This window comes from Rhinolophus sinicus, chromosome 10 (assembly GCF_057876585.1).
Source record: "Rhinolophus sinicus isolate RSI-liver-muscle chromosome 10, RSI-T2T, whole genome shotgun sequence".
Lineage (NCBI taxonomy): Eukaryota > Metazoa > Chordata > Mammalia > Chiroptera > Rhinolophidae > Rhinolophus > Rhinolophus sinicus.
This window is the reverse complement of record NC_142510.1, coordinates 9,728,182-9,744,027: the sequence shown is the minus strand read 5'-3', so window position 1 is coordinate 9,744,027 and position 15,846 is coordinate 9,728,182.

The window sequence follows — 15,846 nt, the reverse complement described above, 5'->3', positions numbered from 1 at the left end:
CATAGGGCCGGCAAGCGCTGAGGACCTAATCATGCCGGAGACATGCCTACTGTCCAACCCAGTCTCCACCATGGAGATCTGTGCAGCTGTTGATCAAGATAAGTCTCATTCTCTGTTTCTCACATGTCCTGCTTCCTCATGGGAATGATTGGGGGACGGGTTATTAGGTAAAGAAACATGTTTGGTCCCTGGCCATGAAGTTGTTAACATAACCATCCACTTCTCAACCTGCAGCCTTAATGTATGCCACATTGTCATGCGTAATCTGACCAGGTCCCTCCTTTGTTTGAATCCTTAAGAGGCCTCCCTCACTCTTAGGATCAAATTAAAAATATTTCAGCCTGGCATTCGAGATCTTCTGTGATCTGGCTCTGGCTTTCAATCCATTTTTGATTCCTGGAGAACTCTGTCCTGCGATGTCCTCTTCCAAGGACACACTACATTTCAGCAATCCCCAAGTTCTCGGTCTTGTTCACCTTTCTAAACTTTTTTCACCTAGAGACTGTCTACTCATTGCTCAAAGCTCGGCTCAGCTCTCCCCCACCCTAGGAAAGCATTCTTTACCCCAGGAGGAGCTGTGCCCCTCCACACTGCTTCTTTCATGAGAGGCGTGTTCATATCTGTTATAGCTTTGCTCCATTACCTTTGTTTCCAGAAGGTGGCTGTGTACATAGGAGTAACTCAATGTATATTTATTAAATGAAGGCATAAATAAATGTTCTCTAGAAATTGTCATTGAGACGAATGCATAGGAGGAGGCAAGAGAGGGGAGGCAGGAAAGGAAGAGAGAAAACCGCACTCCAGGAATCACAGTACTTTGGAGAGGATTGAAAATAAGTTTACCGGCTGGTACATAGTGTGTGTGTGTGTGTGTGTGTGTGTGTGTGTGTGTGTGTGTGTGTGTATTACTTGCCACTAGGCTAAGAACTGACCTGTATCAGTTCATTCAATCTGTATAATGATATACCACAATATGGCAATTATGATTTCCCCAATTTAACTGATGAGGAAACGCTGAAAAATTACATAGTCAGTAGGTATCACGCCTAAGAGTCAAACCTCTAGGTTCTGGAATTTGTACTTTTTTTTTAAAACCCTTTTGGTGTTTTAAATATATATTTTTTAAAATTCTAGAATATTTTATATATTCATAAAAGTACAGCGACTAGAATAATAAATACCCACCAAAAAATGTGGACAACTATTAACATATTTTTTGACGTTAGTTTTTGTGGTTTTGTAATGGTTATTCTTTTAATATATCATGACCATTTTTTTAATTAAATTTATTTTAATTTATAGAATAGTATATGAATAATTCTTTTAAAAAAATTAATACGTTAAAAGGGGTGTCCAATTGGCTACCGCTTCTAATCCTGGTCTTCTCCCCTATGCGCTGAGGTAACTACTGTTTGAGTTTAGTGCATATCCTTCCAGATCTTTCTTTAAATACATCTGCACACATTACACACCCCCATAGTAAATGCACAGTGTTGTTTGTTGTTTGTGTCCATGTTCCTAAATAAATTGTGTCATACTGCAAGGATTGTTCTTAAACTTGGCATTGAATTTCTGAGATCTGTCTACACTTAGGAGCATATGTTTGGTTTATTCCTTTTAACTGCTGAATTGCATTCTGTCACGTAGATGTGTCCATTCCAGTATTGATGGACCTTCAATTTTTTGCTGTTCTAATGACTCAGCTAGCTTCCGTATCCGGTCTTCTTGCCTGCCTGTGAAAGTGGCTCCCTGGGAGAGACACCTACAGGAGGAAAGGCTTCTGCCAAAGAAGCTTCCAACGTGATTATCCTCACTTAGATTTCTTTCAACAGTGTTTGAAACTGCACTTTTTTCTACAGCATCACCAACACTTGATTCAGTGTTTTAAGTTTTCTTCTTGTTTTAGTTTGCATTTGGAAAGGTTCATCCATTAGATAGTTGAGCAACATTTTTTAACCTCATAAGTTTAACATGTTAGTTTGTAAATTTAAGGTGTGCAGTGTGTTACTTTGATACATTTATATATTGTAATATGACTGCCATTGAAGCAATATTTATCACATTACATCATTATAGCACAATATTATTGTCTATAATCATTATACTCCATTTCAATTCCCTCCTTCTCCCTCAAAGACAGTATCTTCAGCTTGTTTTGTTTTACCCTGCTTTCATCTTTTTTTTTTTTTTGCTTTTATATTTTCACTACTTGAGTAAACCTCAAGTATTGTTAAATACTCATTAACAATAAATGGTATTTTTGAGTGCTTTACATAAATGGAATCGTACTATATGCGTTCCTTTCCAGCTTATTCACATTCATTCTTTGAATTAGTTTTTATTTTGGAATAATTTTACATTTGCAGAAAAGTTGAGAAGATAGTGTGGAGAGCAGCTGCATACCCGTCACCTGGGTCTCCCCAGTTATCACGTCACACCGCGGCGTTACGTCTCACACCACAAGGCAAGGTCAACACCAAACCGACAACACTATTATCCAGTAACACTTCCTTACTCTCTGCCACTACAAACTCGTCTTTTATTTTCCATCTCATCTTTTCTTTTCCTTTTCAGTCGTTTCTCCATGGATCATTGACGTCTTTAGATATTTTCTATTGTGGTAAAATATATATAACATAAATTTGCCATTTTAATCATTTTACGTGTACAGTTCAGTGCCGGGATGTATGTTCACGTTGTTGTGCACTCACTGCCACTAAACAGATTTAATTCACTCCTTTTAATGGCTGCATAGGATGTCACTGTTAGAACGTAACGTATTTACTTACTCATTGGTGGAGAGTTAGGTTGATTCCAACTTTTCCATGTGTCAAACAATGCTAACATCCAGCATCTTTTTACCTGATTCCAAATGGGTGTGATCAGGAGCTTCTCTAGAATGTGTTTCTAGAAGCACTAGATGTAGAGATGTAGCCAACGGCCATCTTCAAATATTTCAGGCATTGCTAAATCTATCTCTGAGTGCTGTGTAGTTTATATTCCTACCGGCAGCAAAGCCTATGTTTTTACACATCCTTGCCATGACCTCTAATATTACCTTGCTACTCTGATGGGTAGGTATCTTGTTGTAATCTGCATTTTTCTGCTTAGAGAGCGGGATGAGCTCTATTTCACAAATTTACTGGCCACTCAGGATTCCTCCTGTGTGAATTGCCTCTTCTCATGTTGGGTTGTTCATCTTTTCTTATTGATCTGTAGGACTTCCTTTATATTCTGGAAACGAATCCACTTTTGGTTTTATGTCTTGCAAATATCTTCTCCCAACTGTGGCTTGTCTTTGAGCTTTCCTTTAGATATTGTATTTTTCACCCCTACAAAATACTTTAAAGATTTTCTTTTTGCTTATAGGCCTTTAATTCATTCAGAAGATAACTTTTTATATGGTGGGAAGGAGGAATCTAACTTTATTTGGCTTCTACACTGTTTTTACTATATGTCATTGATTCTGAGATGTACTTTCCACCCCCACATTTTACTATCTCCGAAATTGTGATGTGTTTTACTATCAGTGAAATACCGTAGCATTTTTTCCTCTCTTTATAGTATGTAAAATAGAATGTATCTTATAATCAGTGGCGTCTGAGATTCAATTAAAGCTAGAAATAGTCAAGGTTTATTTTAGTTCTTGATACCTAGTAGGACTAACCTTCGGTTTCCCTCATCCCAGCAATGAGTGGTCTTTTAAAATTGCATATGAGTATTAGAATCACTTTGTCAAATTCTGAAAATGACTTAGCTTTTTGTTTTTTTCCTTGATAGGAATTGCATATAGACTAGTTCTTTGGGGGGAAATAATCATGGTTAAGATATTTGCTTAGGACTAAGTTGGTGAAAAAGTTGAGGTGTCCAGGTTAAGTGACTGGGTCAAGTGACAAGGTGAACAGTTACACACCCAGATTTCTGTTTCCTTTTGCCCTTTCTTCGGTGGCATATCCCACTGGCTGGAGTAAGCCACCTCCTGGAACTGTGAGACCTCCTGTCACTGATGGCATCCAAATTGTGGCTGAGCGGCCACCTGATGGAGGGAGGGTTCTTCACGGAGGGTGGAAAGTCAACGTTGGGGTCTTCTGCATGTAAAACTCCATGACTTCCGGGAAAGCTGAACCACGAGGCAGAGGCAAGATGCTCCTGCTTTATAAGGCTGCCTGGGGCCAGCTCTGAGCTCAGACGATAAGAAGGAAATCTGTCCACTTTTTCACTCACTTCTTGTGGCTCCTGTGGAGGCCACTGAATGTCCCAGTTCCTCTTCAGCCTGTGTCTCCTCTTCTCTCCGTCTCTTCTTCTCACCCCAAGTGTTAAAAGAGTTTAAAGTAGGAACTGGCGAACAATAGCCAGCAGCCCAAAACCATAGGCTGCCTGTTTTTGTAAATAAAATTTTATTGCAACGCAGTCTCCCCTTTTTGTTAACGTATTGTCTATGGCTGCTTTCAGGCCACACACCCAGAGCTGAAGGCATAAGTCCTGTAACGTCTAAATTGTTTACTATCTGACCTTTTATGGAAAAAAGAATGGCCACACCCTTTTCCAAAGGAAGTAAGCTTATTTGTTCCCTGGATTCCAAACCTTAGGGTTGCTTTTATGGTTGGATGCTGCTAATGGTATAGATTTTTCTTTTCTTTGAAAAGGTTAGATGGCTCACACCTCTGAACCGAAATATGAAAATGGAGGTGAGAGTGCAGACCCACTCCGGGAAAAACGAACCCCAGCAAAATGTAATCGCTTTTTTCTAGTTTGAGGCTGTCCAGGGGAAATTATCTTTGGAAGAGGTGACTGATGCAAAGGCTGAAAATAGAACGGTGAGAGAGAATGTCAGAAAAACTTTCTCGCAGAATGAATTTTCTCTTCCCCAGCTCCATGTGGAGTGGATGGCAGTGAGGTGTTATTACAGTCCTTTATTCGAAACTCCTTTAGGCCAACTAAGGGATCAGGTGACCATGGGGCACTTCAAATTATTTGTGACCAAATGATTGGTTCTTGACAAGAACTCTCTCTTGGTTTTGAAATTTCTGACGGCCTTTCTCAGCTGCTCTTCTTGCACCAGTCTGCTTTATTTCCATCGCCTCATAACCATACTTTTATATATCACCTGACTGCTCTCCCCTAATGTGAGGAGCTTGAGAGTCAAGGATGACGGACCACGAACCTTTCCCTCCACTGTGGGTTATATGTGTTACACGTGGCTACCTAGCAGTATGCGGGTCTGTTTTAGGTGGCACACCAATAGACTTAAAAAGGAATCAATCAATGAAAGACAGAAATGAAATTTTAAAATAACAGAAAATTGGAAAAAATAATCCTACCTTATTGAACCCAGATTTCTTGAGTAGTACTGCTTGGGTAAAGTCAACAACCCAGTAAAATAATAATAGCGGTAATAGGCTGAATAATGCCCTCCCCACCTCTCAAATATGTCATCATTCTAATCTCTGGAGACTGTGAATTTGTTATTTTATGTGGCAAAAGGGACTTAGGAGATGCGATTCAGTTACGGATGCCGAGATGGGGAGATTATCCTGGATCGTCCGTGTTGGCCCGTTGTGATCACAAGGGTCCTTCTAAGAGACAGGAAGGAAATGTGATGATGGAACTGGAGGTGAGGCAGGGAGGGGGGTGGGGGTGAGGGTGGAGGGAGAGAGATTTGAAGATGCTACACTGCTGGCTTTGAATTTGGAGGAAAGAGCCACACGCTAAGGAATACAGGTGCCTCTGGAAGCTGAAAAAGACAAAGAACTTGATTTTCCCTCAGATCCTCTAGAAGGACCACGGCCCTGCCAGCGCCTTGATTTCAGCCAAGTGAATTTCACGACAGACCTTTGACCCCCAGAACTGCCAGATGATAAGTTTGTGCTGTTTTAAGCCACTAAGTTAATGGTCATTGGTCAGAGCAGCCATAGGAAACGAATACAATGGGTAACACATAACAAGCACTTTCTGTGTTCCTGGCACTGTGTGGAGTGTGGCATCTGCTTTACAATCACCATCGCTTGACAGGTAAGGGCATTGTTATTTCCACTTTAGAATGAGGAGGCTGAAACGCAGAGAGGGAAGTTACAGAGCTGTGATTCCATGCAGGTCTGTCTCACGCCCAAGTTTCTGTTTTCACCACAGGGCTATGGTGTAATAGGAAATCTCAGTCCATCCTGAGTGGTTGGCTCAAAACCTGACATTGACCTAGGGGCGGTCTCTCAGATATTTCCTCTGCTATTGACTCATGTTCAAGAATGGATGATGGAAAGTTTGCAAGAACGGATGATGGATAATCAGATATCGTCCTAGATTGGATGACCTTTTACTATCCTTTTTTTTCTTGGCTGTAGTCTCTTTATCTACCTGGGTAGGAGGATGTGGATAAAGTGACATTTACACATTCATTCATCTCTATGAGACTTTGGCCTGATAGTTTCAGTTCCTCCAGATTTGTGGACACAGAGTTGCCACCTCTGTCCCTCTCTAGGACTTTGTACATCCAACACTGGCTTTCCCATTGGGAGAAAATGGCTTTAAAATTTCAGCCACAGAGTGTTCAATTTACAGGCAAAGAGCAAAGAGAAACCGACACACATAAACCCGTGACGGAGAACACTGGGTATCTCACAGAAATATATTTATTTTGTTAGTGTTATGGAGAATATTTGCATAGCAGCAAAAAGAACTTTTAACTCGTTTCCTTATCTTGCCTTCTTCCGTAGAGAATATTTTCTCCCTGAAGGTGTAGCTCCCTATTGAAATGTCATCAGGACCGGTGATGAAAATTGAATTTTCCCGATGCCTAAGGTTGACTTTCTTTAACTAACTTAGCTGACTCCCAGCCTGAAATGGAGGCAGACATTCTGGGCTGCTTTGAATCTGGAGTTCTCTTCCTGATTCAACTTCTTTAATGGGTCTCATCTTTTACCCTCTCCTCCTCTGCTGCTGTATGTACAGTGTGCCTGTCCTGCCTTCCTTCTGTGTTCATCTCTCTTTCTTGAATTGGGAAGTCCCTAATCGTTTTCCTTCTGTGGCCGGTTGCAAAGTCTGGGACATAGGCAGTTCCTTTCTCTTGACAGTCACATCTGTCTCATCCCAATACCAGGGTTTCCCTGAAAATTCTGGGTGGATGGCCCCTGCCTTCCACACAGGTAGGAGAAGATGGGATATAGAAATGGAAGGGCTGGTGTCTTTTAACACTCAAGTGACCTCAACTTCCACTGAAACTTACTATTATGACCGTTTAAACAGCCGTTTAAGCTTTTGATCTGGGAAGTGTCAGCTTGTCATATGGGTGAAGGTTAGGAGGTATCAGATAGGTGTTTGGCCAAGTGATAGCGCGGGGACAGCACTCTACTCTCAGAGCTTGAGCCGGAGGCAAACTAGGCTCCCGAAGCTTCTTCTCAGTCTTCAGGAAAAGATTAGGAGCCCATGGCAACAGGACAGCTTCTACCATCACATGCTTTGCCCTAAAGGAGAAAATGCAAAATCCTTTCTCCTGGAAGCAACGCACAGCCCATGAAATAGAGAATGGGAAACACTCCACCCTCTGGGCTGAAGAAACAGCTAGGAAGTATGATGTCTGCTCAGGTTTTTGGTTTTTAGTCTCCTAAGACTAGCATGACCGTGACAAACACCTATTGTCCAAGCCAGGACACTTTTTCTTAAGGTAAAATTTCTGCAGAGTAAACGCACAAATCTTAATTGTACATCTTGATACCATTTTCCATATGTATTACGTATCTGGGTATAACCACCACCCAGATCGCTACAGAAAATATTTTTATCACCCCAGAAAGTTCCATCTTGATGCTTTCCAGTCACTAGCTACCTTCTGTGTCCCAGACGAGAGGAAGTGCCTTTCTGATTTCTGTCACCATAATTTTCCCTGCTTATGAACTTCACCTACCATGTTTCCCCGAAAATAATACCGGGTCTTATATTAATTTTTGCTCCATTAGGGCTTATTTTCAGGGGATGTCTTATTTTTTTCATGCACAACAATCCACATGTATTCAATTCCAGTCATGTCATCTTCTTCTGGAACATCGTCATAACGTACTAAATGCGTCCGCCTGGCTGAGATCCTAAGTGGGGCTTATTTTCAGGGTAGGATTTATTTTCGGGAAGACACAGTAAATTAAATCGTGTAATGTGGACTCTTCTGTCTACTCAACAATAACGAAGAACAAACACTTTGCAACAAGGATGGATTTCAGAAACACCATATTGTGTGAAATAAACCAGGGGCATTTGGGAGGGACAGCAGGCAGCCAGGGGATTGTTCTGAGAGCGAGGAGTGCCCACCTGATCTTTAGAAAATTAACGCCTGAGGCCGATGCTTAGTGTAGCACAGGTCTACTGCCTGGCAAACCCACCTTGGGAAATACGGTTTTGTTCTTTCTCCGCATCTCGGGCTTTGTTCCCACAGTGGGTCGGTCACAGAATCCCCTTTCCAGTGATTCTGTCCTCTCTTTGGAGATTGACCTATTTGGCAAGGGAGCAGTGGAGATGCGAGGGGGAGTTTGGACTCTCTGCCCCTTCCCTTAGGTGGCCCGTCCCCTCCCAGCCAAGCTCCCTGTCCTGTCCACGCCTGCAGAATTAATGCAGGGGGAGGAGAGGGGCTCTCCACCCACCCGCACTCTTTGGAAAGCTACTCTTCTCACCTGCTTCCTCGCCCCCAGCAGAATTCGGGAATCATTAGTGTTTGATGATCTTGTGTTTCAAGACTTCAATCTCTTGTACTTTGAAATTGAAATTCCTGAGCCTGCAAGGGACCCGGTGCTGACAGCTGACGTATTGAACTTTCTCCAGCTCCAACAGCTCAGAAAGTCAATCCCTCTGCTTTACTTCCTGCCGTACAAGACCTGTCAGGAAGCTCGCATGCAGGCTATCTTTGTGCAACCGGGAGCTGTGTGCATCCCCCCATCCCTATGGTGGCGACCAGATGACATCAGCTTGCAAAGTAATTAACAAATATCAAGGTGCCTACACACGCCTAGACTCTGCCTCTGTGAGTGACATCAGGGGTACAGGTACCCTTCCTGAAATCCATTTTCAAATTCCGGCTCTCCAGGATAACTCATGCTGCATTCAGCAATTGCTGGGTACTAGTTCCTTCTATAAATACAGCGCATTTTAATCTATCTGCTTTCAACAGTTTCCTTCCAACTTTTTACTTTACAAAGTCATTGCAACAAGCATCGCTGTACTTGCGCTTTGCATCACGTGGAAACCCAACAGGGGTTAAAAAAAATGCCTTCAGTGACCTCTCCAGTTTGGTGTGAGCTTTGCATCTGCGCAGTGCCCTCCTCTGCCTGGTGCCCGCATGGCATCTAAACAGAAGGCAAGCGTGAAAAAAGTTGCAAAGAACCTGGTTTCCCGAGAACTCCGAATGTGTAGGATGGAAACCCATTTACTTCCAAAGAAAATTTTCAGCCCCGCCTCCCAAATTCCCCTCTAACTCAGCTGCCACAAAGCCTCTTTTTAACTCATAAAGTGGGTCATTATCACCAACCCCTCTCGGCCTCCTGGAAATGCTTCTCCTCAGGTCCATAACCCTCTTTTTGTTCAGACACATCCAGGGAGAGCAGAATGAACCACCTCCTCTGTTGTGCGCCCATGACATGTACTCCCACGTGCGTGAGAGGCCACGGGTGGCTAGAACTTTCTCCACGCATAGCAGAAGGTGTAGGGAGCGTGCTGCTAGAACATTCTTCTGTATTGATTGTGACCGGGCAGAATGTCTTTCCCAATGAGCCAGCGTGAAACTTTAGAGTGGAAATTTCCAAATTGCTGTCAAGGTGAGAGCCCATGGTCAGAACCATGGAGCCAGGTGTGAGGGATGAAGCAAAGCTGTAATGAGGAAAGCAGATAATGAAAATGGAAGCTGAGTGGTTTGGAGACATGCGGGAGAAGCAGAGCACCAACGGGCAGCCTTTATATCGTCGGGCGCGTCTTGTTGGGGGTAAGCTCATTTTATTCCTTCTCACATATCACCACAGTTGTCAGTGTGTTCATCTTTATGACTGACCTGTGAGAGCCTCGAGGTCAGGGGCTGTGTTTTATTTGTCTCTGTCTTTGCACTCAACGGGAGGGTCTGGCTCACACCAGGTGCTGAAGTTGTGTTTGTTAAATGAAAACAGTGCCTTTCATCCGTGGCCCCGAACCTGGCTCTGCATCAGAACTGCAGGATCTCTGGGTTCAAACAAAACCCCACATCTCTGGGCTTGACTCCAGATGGAAATCAGACAAGTGCTGAGAACCAGCGGTTCACACAAGGGTTGTGCACCCAGCTCTCTCCTGCTCTGTGGTCCAGGGTATGGATGCCATCACTTTGTGACACCATGGTTCTCATCCCCCCAGTGTCCTGTGAGTGGCAAATATGACATTCTTTATGGAAGGACCCTGTCTTCAGACTGTTCCAGCCAGTTCCCCCTTGTCAAGGACTGCAGAGGAATTTGTAACATTCTGCCATGGGAAGCCAGAAGAAGGCATGTTTCTTTCCCCAGGATCCAGGCTCTATGAAGAGGCTGCAGCCCCGGTGTGCTTGGGTATTCCTCCCGGAAAGTCACATTCCTTTCGAGATATTTACAATGGCAGAGATAATGGGTTATTGATGAACCAATGAGCTGGGATGGCCCCTGGTGAATTAGCTGTTGGCCACTGGCCGGCCGGATAAGAAACTATTGCTGAGCTCAGCAGCTGCTGAAAAAGGTCTAAATCACGCCCATCACCTCCTGCAATGCCAGTAATCTCTGTTAAAGCCGCTCCCCAGCCAATTCCTCACATGGGGAAGCAACTTATTTAATTTACAGTTAATTGAAGGCTTGGGGCTTTGAAATCAGACAGATGAGGCTTTCACTCCTGGCTCCCCGTCTCCTCCCCAAGTTCCAGCTTCCTCTTCCTCTCCGATGAAATGTCAGTCCTGTTACTGACTTTGCAGCCTTTTGCAGTAAATACTACACACAATGATGAATGGAGAGCATTTCACAGTTTACAAAGCACTTTCACATTTATTATCTCATTTAATTCTCACAATAATCCTAAGAGGTGTGTATCGTTGACTCATGTTTATACATAAACAGTACAAGGTTCAGAGGGTTTGAGTATCTTACTCAAGAGCCAACCCCTCCCTCATCTCCACCACACACACACTTTATAGATGAGGAAACTAATATTCAGGCGGGCACGTGATTTGCCCAAGGTCACATGCTCAATAAATGGTCAGCTGAGGAGTTTCCAGCTAAGGACTATAGTCCTTAGAATAAAACCTAACCTGCATGTATTAGCCTTCAAGGACTTAATTGAACTGGTTTCTATCACATGTGCCTCTAATTGTGGAAAATTGAAAAAATGGCCCCAGTTCTTCCCACCTGATATGCAGGCCTTTTAACAATGTAGTTTGGTAGTACCCTCCCATTCCGACTCTGAGCTCAGCCACATGACTTGCCCTGGCTAATAAAGTGATGGTGCGACAGTTCTGAGCCCACGCTTCCATGGGCATTGCATGGGTTCATGCTTGCTTGTCTCTGTCATGAGAACATGTCTGGGTGAGGCTGCTGGAGGCTGAGAGACGTGTGGAAAAAAACTTAACAGTTGATCCCTGAGCTGACCCCTGTTCCATGTGCATCAGACATATTGTTGTATGTCACCGCAGTTTGTGGCTGTTTGTTACGTGGCATTGTGCCAAAGCTAGCTGATACACGAAGCCCGTCTCGCGGTGGTCTCTCCTTCCTGTGCTGCTCTCCACCCACATGGGCTCTCCTTCAGTCCCTCACACAAGCCGAGCTCGTTCTCTCCTTGGTCCCTGTGCGATTGTGTGGATTTGCCTGGAATGCCCCCTCCTCAATGTTTCTGTACAACTTTTCACTTCTTAGCCTTTACGTCTCAGCTTGAATGTTACCTCCTCAGAGAGAACTCTCCTGGCTGTTCTGTCTGAGTTAAGATGTAACATGACATTCTCCATGTTCTCTATTAGAGCACCTTGTTTTTTCTGCCATAGCCTTTATTATAATTTATAATCATGCAGTAATGTCTTTTAGGTTAATGAGGTCCATGATGGCAGGACTGGTGGCCGGGTGTTTTATTCACCACTCTGTTGACACATATAATTAACCATCATGGTAGAGAAGGGGTTATTCCCAACTCTCCCACACCACTGTCCCTGAGAGAGGAAGATCAGAGATGCATGAATTAAAAAGATTTACCAACGGTTACACCGTAACAGATAGTCAGGCAGCACCCAGGTCTTCTGACTCCAGCCCTTGCTTGTAAGACATTAGGATAAGAAAACCCGGGTACAGTGGAGAGCGGGAGGCAGGACAGGCCATCCTGGTTGTCCCTTCATGCAATTTTGATGGTCCCCAAATCAGTGAGATATGGCCACAATCACGACATGTTACCCAGAGAGAAGCTAACGACATAATCATGGTCTCTCTACAGTCAATTACTGTAATTACTGTAAGCCACTCTCTTGTCATATTTCATTTACCACAAAATAGCACCAAGGAGGCAAATGACACCAAGGGGCCTGGGCCCATTGTCACTGCCCTTGCTGGAGCAGGCATCTAAAAAGGAGAATGCCAACCCCAATAAACTGTTTCTGCAGAAGCCATTAGGCTGGGTGACATGTTCACTTAGGGTGACATATATTGATCATGTAAAACACGCACACTGTATAATGTGATTAAACAAACTCAGCCAGTCCCAGAGCGAGCCAGCTGGTCCATGTGTGGTGGCTGGCTCTGTACCAAGAGCCTCGTGGGCCTGTTTGAGACCGCCTAGCTCAGGGTAGGAACTACATACAGCGTGTTTCGGTCAGTGCCCATTCATTCGCTCATTCATTCATTCATTCAACAGGTATTTATTGAGTGTTCACCACATGAGGGGCATTGTAGGACTGGGAATAAAATGATGAATGAGACGCACAATTGCCCCTACCCCCATGAAGTGTGTCGTCTAGTGAGCGACACAGATATGAGCAGAGGGATCAGGGTAAATTACAAACAGAAAGAAATGTTCTGGGAAGAGGGGTCATGGCCCAACGTGTGTATATAAAGAAGGAATCTGACTAGGCAAAGGGATCATGGAATAATTGTAACAGCTATTATTCACTGTATACCTGCCAGAGCAGGTGGAATAGCATTCCCCAAAAAAATTCATGACTACCCAGAACTCCAGAATCTGATCTTATTTGGAAGGGGGTCTTTGCAGATTTCATTAAAAATCTCAAGATGATTTTGTAGTGGATTTAGGGTGGGCTTTAATCCAATGATTGCAGGGACGGATGTCCTTGTCAGAGGAGAGGACACAGAGGACACACACGGAGATACAGGGAAGAGGCCATGTGAAGACAGAGGCAGAGATTGGAGTGACGCTGCCACAAGCCAAGGAATGCCAGCAGCCCCCAGAATCTAGAAGAGGCAGTAGTGTTATTCCCTAGGGTCTTTGGAGGGCGCTGGGACTTGCCAACAGCTTGATTTAGGACAACTGAACTCCAGAACTGTGAAAGAATACATGTCTGTTGTTTTTAAGCCACCCAGTAGGTGATAATTTGTTACGGCACCCTGGGAAACCAGTACACCTACTAAGTGACTAGTGTTGGAAACTGTGCAGGAAGGCATTACTACATACATCGCCTACCGTCAGGCAGCTCAGTCTTGGGGAGACAGGCAGTAAACAGACACCTAAAATCTCTGTTAAACGCCAAGATCAGGGTAAGTCCAGGGGCCCTGGGGACACAGGGAGAGAGCCCTAACTCACACTACAGCGTCACCAATGCCCAGCGATGAGACTGACAACACAGTGTTCACAATTGCTGTCACGTGTCACCTGAGCCCTGGCTTACCCCCCCCCCATGACACTTTTAATACTGGAATTCATCTCTGTCATTCTTAGTTAACGTCCAGCATGTAAGACTCTCTGGCTACATCCTTACTTCCTATTTAGGCTGTTTTCATTTCTTAATCAACTTTTTTAAAATTTATTTTGCAAGCTAAAACGTCTATGTCCATGGCAAAGAAATTCCTCTGGATCCTTTCCCTGCACCTTCCAGGCCTTGATAAAGCCAGCAAGTCTGATGAAATTGATCAGACTTGGGTTTTGGGGGGTAAAGGGGGGGAGGCAAGTATGTTTCCCAGGTCTCTGCTTTGGGGGACGGAGAGGATAATACTGTTGCTTCACGGAAATATCAGAGGTCAAGTTAGGTGTGCCCGGGGAGCTGGGGCCTCAGACTTGCATGGGCTGACTTTGAACTATCTGTGGAATGCCCTGCTAGCCCATATGCAGCTGACTGGAGTAAGGAGCGACGTCTGAGCATTTTGAATTCCCTTATGGTCATCTCAGAGGACACACTTCTGTCTGAAACCCAGACTAAGCTATTATAAATTAATTGTATGTAGGGAAGTGAAATGTCGGGGCTCACACCACCCAAATAATATCATGTACTCAACAGGCTGCCAGAAAAGTGCAAGAGGTAGGAGGGTTTTTTTGTGTGTTTTTTAACAGGACTTTATTGGGGAACAGTGTGTACTTCCAGGACTTTTCTCCAAGTCAAGTTGTTGTCCTTTCAATCTTAGTTGTAGAGGGTGACGTTCAGCTTCAAGTTGTTGTCCTTTCAGTCTTAGTTGTGGAGGGCGCAGCTCAGCTCCAGGTCCAGTTGCCGTTGCTAGTTGCAGGGGATGCAGCCCACCATCCCTTGTGGGAGTTGAACCAGCAACCTTGTGGTTGAGAGGACGCACTCCAACCAACTGAGCCATCCGGGAGGCAGCTCAGCTCAAGGTGTGTGTTCAATCTTAGTTGCAGGGGGCGGAACCCATCATCCCTTGCGGGACTCAAGGAATTGAAGTGGCAACCTTGTGGTTGAGAGCCCACTGGCCCATGTGGGAATCGAACCAGCAGCCTTCGGAGTTAGGAGCATGGAGCTCTAACTGCCTGAGCCACTGGGCCGGCCCAAGAGGTAGGAGTTTTGACAAGCCATTGCATCCATCCACTTGACTCCTGGTAGATATTCTGTTAGAGTGAATGTCGCCAGGAACCTGTAGGGTTGGAAGATTTGCAATAATACAGTTCCCACAGGAAGTTGGAAAGTTTAGTCCTTAGAGATCCAATTTATCTTCTTCAAGTGGTAACAGTCTAAAAGTACTTTCTGGAATATCAATACTCTGCATTTTGTGATAGGGGTTGCTATTATTTTAAAGATAGGAATGTCTCCTTCAAGGAAATATTCGCCAATCTTGACCTTCCCAATGTGAGTGTATAATTAGCGAGGAATTTATAGAATTTTACCATTCAACATAATGGTGTTTTCACAATGTTTTTTGGTTCACAAGGGAAAAAAACCAGAAAGTGGACATATGTGTCTATCCATAGATAACAAAGATATATTTGGAAGGGAAGAGGGAAAAAACTTTACCTCTCAAATATAAGAGACGAAAAACATGCAAAGTTGGAGGGAGAAATGTACAAATTTTAGGCTGGGGGCTTAAGTGCTTTATTTTCTCATCTTTAAATGAGGATAAACTCTTACCACTGGGCTGGTTCAAAGGGTTAAATGAAATATTACTGCCAAGCTCCTTCCACAGAGACTGGCAGAGAGTAGTTCCTCAGTAAATGGCAGCTTTTACTTAAATTTTAATTACCCCAGAAAAGACAGCACTATTGATTGCAATTTCAAATAGTCTAGTCATGGATATTTTCCTGTAATATTAAATTGAGATTTGTGAGCTCCATGAGGGCTAGGGGCACGACCTATTAATCATCATTATATTAATGCTATGAATCATAACAATAATAATCGTCACAACGGCAAGCCTGTATTGAGCACCTACTGTTTGCAATACTCCGATGTGTGCTGTG